Here is a 5,041-nt window from a genome sequence, read left to right on the forward strand (position 1 = left end):
TAGGGAAATAAATGAGATTTGGTTAGAAGTAGGAGCCATTTAGGTATTTAAAGGGTGTTTCTGAGACAAACCTTTGCACTTTCTGATAGTTTCATTTGTTACGATGTTTATTATCTCCTTAAAGATGCAGACAGTGAAAAGAGAAGTGGAAAGCCTCAACCGTCACGGCATATGGCTGCCCTCCCTGACCCTGGTTCTGCCAGAGGTCTTTTCCTGTTAAAAAGGACTTTTTCCTTCCCACTATCACCACGTGCTTGTTCATAGGGGGGCCGTCTCATTGTTGGGGTTTTCTCTTTATTATCGTAGCGTCTTTACCTTACAGTATGAAGTGTGAGGCAATTGATGTTGTGATTTCTTGCTGTACAAATATAAGTGAATTGAATTGATCTTAAAAATTTTACTTTTATTTTTTTTAATTTTGTACTTGAATAAGAAAAATGTATATTTTAAACTGTTGATACAAAATCGTAGGTAACTCGGTTGTTCATATTATGCAGTCTCCTATAGCCATGCTCTAATTGGTGTACCATAATTTAAAATGGGACATTTTACAGTTCCTATTATTCACTTAAGTACTGAAGTCCAGTTCTAAGGTATTCTACTTCAGTATGAATGTTTACAGCTCTCTGTGGCTCCATCCATCCATCCTCTTCCACTTTTCCGGGGCCAGGTCGTTGGGGCAGCAGCCTAAGCAGAGAAGCCCAGACCTCCTCCATAGCCACCTTCTCTAGTTTATCCAGGGGAACACCAAGATGTTCCCTGAGCAGCCGAGAGACATAGTCTCTCCAGCGTGTCATGGGTCTGCCCCGAGGCCTCCTCCCGGAGGGCCATACCTGGAGCACCTCACCCAGGAGGCATCCTTGTCAGATGCCTGAACCACCTCAACTGGCTCCTTTCGATGTGGAGGAGCAGTGGCTCTACTCTGAGCCACAAACCACACAAATTAAAATGAATCAGTTGTGAAGAATAGTTTCTGCTTGCTTTCATGTTAAAGTCACAACACTTACTTGTTATTTACAGACTATTTACTGGGTTGTAGTTTTAAGTAAGACTGTATGTTTGAGATTTTAGTGATATTGTGCAAATGCAAGAAAAAGAAGTCCAACATTGAAGGACATATTCTGGTCAAAAATAACTCCAAGACTCCACAGTGTTCCTGGAGTCCAAGGTAAGCATCTGGTTAAACACCATGTTTGTAAGATGTTTAGGGCCAAGTGTAACCTAAAGTTTTATCAGAATTTACAAGCAGAAAATTGGCAGTCATTCAGGTCTTTGTATCTTTAAGACATTGCTGCAGTTTAACTAATTGGTGTGTGTTATCTAGCTTCACGGACAGATAAAGTTGGGTATCATCTGCATAGCAGGGAAAATTTATGCCATACCTTCTAATGATACTGTCTAAGGCAGCCTTCCCCAACCCCCGGGCCGCGGACTGGTACCGGGCCGCGAGAGTTGAAGCTCAGGTGTGAAATTTATGGTTTTCAGGGGTTTTATCGTTAACTCTGTTTCCCTCGGTCTTTCCCGTGTTGTAGTTGTGTGTCTTATTTTGAAAGAAATATTTTACGCGTTATCATAGCGACCAGAGAGCATTAAGGGGCAGAGAGGAGGATGGTACTCTCAATGTTGTTGGCACATTTCAGGAGGACGCTGCTAATAAAGTTACACAGTGAATTCACATTTATTACTATACTTACAAAATACCACCGTTGTTCTCTTGGTCGTATCATTTTGTTTTGTTGTATTTATCCTCCACATTTTAAAGGCCGGTCTGTGAAAATATTGTCTGCCATTAAACCGGTCCGTGGAGCAAAAAAGGCTGGGGACCGCTGGTCTAAGGGAAGCATGTATAATGTAAACAGAATTGGTCCTAGCACAGATCCCTGTGGTACTCCATAATTAACCTTAATGTGTAAAGAGTACTCTCCATTCACATGACAAATTGGAGTGTATCAGATATCTATGATTAAAATAACTGCAGCGCAGTACCTTTAATACCTATGGCAACTGCACACTGTATAGAAAAGTAAAAAGAATGCTCAGAGTTTCAGATAGAATCAACAAAGACCGACTACAACAGCAGATATTATAGCATTTCTGTATTTTTATTTAAAGTGAGAATCAGACTTTTTATCATTAGCTGTTTGTATAGAAACTTCTATCTAAACATTTTGGAAACTTGCAAGTCATTCAGCTGGCACAGACCAAATATAACAAAACATTAAGAGAAAATATCAGGTAACATAATAATTACATAAAGATACATTCAATTTCAAACACTTGAAACCTGCTTTGTCCTGATGGATGAGCAGCTGTGGGTCCCCCTGAGTCTGACTGTAAATGACCCTCAGTGCTCCTCCACACAGGATTAAAACATTACTGCAGAAGACCGTGTGTGTTTAACCCTTTAAATTCACATGTTTTTAACATTTATAAGATGAAAAGCAGCACATCAACTTCCCCAGTCCCACGTTTGATGGCCGTACATCTTGGCCCTTACAGGCATTAAGGACCCCAATCACATTTAATCTGTACCCATAAAAACAATATGGAAACAAACACCAGAGGTAGGACTCATGTACCTGCATGAACTACTCAAGGGTCTAATCCAGAACCTGCTCGACCAGAGCGGTGATGTGTGTGTAAACGCACAAAGTTCAGATGTTTTTGGATTCTGGATCGGGCCCTTAAAGCTCTGCTCAGGCAGTACGTCTGAAAACAAAGACTCAAACTGTTCTTTGCAAAAGCAGGAAAACAGTATTTAGTATTTAAAAAACCACAACAGCAGTTGTTTTTGTGGGAAATGAAATGATTAAAAAACACGCTGTAACGTTTCCATCCTCCTGAGATCATACAGTAATAAAATGAGTACAACAGCAGTGGAAATAACATTTCACACAAAGACAGGATGATTTTAAACTGATCTCTCGCCAACATGCAACGGTGACCTTTTCATAAAAAAATCTTTGGTTTGCTTTTTCTTAAGAAAGAAAGTTAAACTGATTGTGTCACCTAAATATATCAAATGATTGAATCCTCTGCAAAGTCCTCTGATTAAAAATACAGAAATGTGACGACTTGTGCACCCACCGGCATTTTAGCTCATTTATGCCATAAAATTACTTAAAAATGCAATAATTTTTGCTTGTGAGCACTTAGAATGAAATTAAACTATAGAAATATAATAATAATACACTTTAAACATATTATTCCTTCTAATTATTTTTTTACACTCATTTACAGGAGACAAACCAGTGGATGCACGTTGACACACAGCTGCACTGCTGCAACACAGACTGCTAATCCATATAAAATACTGTATTTAACTCTTATAACATTATAACCATGCAGACGTATGTTTGCTTCAGACTTTGAGGAACTCTGCTGCAGGATAACCTGGCTCGTGTGCATAAAGCTTATTAGTCATTGTCACTCCATTTAGTGCCTGTGAATCCTGCAGGCACAACTTCCACCATTTATTTTCCTTTAAAATCTTCATCGTGGGTCAAGGCCACTAATGTGCAAGGCTTTGTTTGATGATCAACTGATCTCCGGTTTCATCTTTGGTCTTTGGTTTCAGTTGTTCCAGCCAGAGATCAGTTGAGAAACTAAAATAAACGTGATAGCGTCACAGTCACCGCTGCACATTGGCCTCTAATACAAACTACTTTCCAGACAAGTGCTAACCTTTATCTACTCTAAAGCAAAGCAAAAATACTTGGAACAAAAGTAACTACAAGTACATCATCCTCTAACAAAAATAGACTTTTTATAAGTAAATGTTGTCCATTCGATTCTTCACTTCAGTCTCTGATTGAACACTTCCATTACAACCACTCTTCATGTGTTGCATCCTCATGTGGGGTGTCTCCCTCAGAGAGATTAGGCTTTGGTTTTGGAGTCTGAGGAAACGCTGTCCACATTAAGGCTGATCATAAAGCTTTTCCATACGGACATGCCGCTGCAAGCACTTCTGGTGTGAATTCTTACACAGATACAATGAAGAAGAAGTCAACATACAGACATTAAAGAACCCGCAGATGTGTCCGTCTGTGGTAAGGGCAGCACAAACATCTGAGCTGCTGGCACATAATGTCAGAGATACATTCATAGCGTTTTCTTTGAGGCAATTACACGCGAAAACAGCTTAGTACTGAGAAGTTACCCTGTCAGTCCATCATATAACACTACACGACTTTTCGCACGTACTAAACTTTGTTCCCTGAGTTTAGGAAAACAATAAGACAATAAAATTAAATCTTAAACGAGGTAGTATAAAAACAGGAGTAGCAAGGGCGACTGCACACAGACATAAAGACGAAAAAAGAAAGATAAAACAGACATTCATTATATCAGTAACTGATTAAAAAAACTGAACAAAGACCTATTAATACTGGCTCAGTGCCTCAGCAACATCTGAGGTGATAAATAATAAACTGTGAGTGTGTGTTACATCCTTCAGTCCACACCACAGGTGGAGCGAGAGGAGTGAGCTGCAGCGCCCTTACCATCCCGTACATCAGAACAAAGCAAGGAGAGAAGACGAGGAAGTATAAAGTGTAATGTGACGGAAGCAGCCCATCACACAACGCAAGGTTTAAGTAGTTATTAAATATACAGTGGGAGGTTTACCCATGAGGCAAACCGAGGTAGATAATCCGCAAAAAGGACCTCCCTTTCGCTCCAGTGATAAACTCTTAAATAGCATCAGAAATGTCACTTTGACACTCCTTTTTAAACATTCATGGTGGGTGAGAAAAACACGTACACACACGCACACAGATGCACACACACAGGAAATGAAAAGAGAGAGTGAGAGAGAAAGAGAAGGAAGTTAAAAGGATAAAACGAGCTTTCCTGTCAACACTTTATACTGTAGAAGGACTTTGTTAGCTTAGCGTTCACAGTGTGTAGAAACAAAGAAGAAGAAAAAACAAAAAAATCAACACAGTCATGCTCGCATATAGGCCAGCAGTTTACCTGCACATTCAAATAACATTATCAGGTTTGTTGTTTGTGATTAATTCAATATTATGGTCTTTTC

The sequence above is a fragment of the Simochromis diagramma genome, unplaced genomic scaffold (genome assembly GCF_900408965.1).
Source record: "Simochromis diagramma unplaced genomic scaffold, fSimDia1.1 OVJJ01000603.1, whole genome shotgun sequence".
Taxonomy (NCBI): domain Eukaryota; kingdom Metazoa; phylum Chordata; class Actinopteri; order Cichliformes; family Cichlidae; genus Simochromis; species Simochromis diagramma.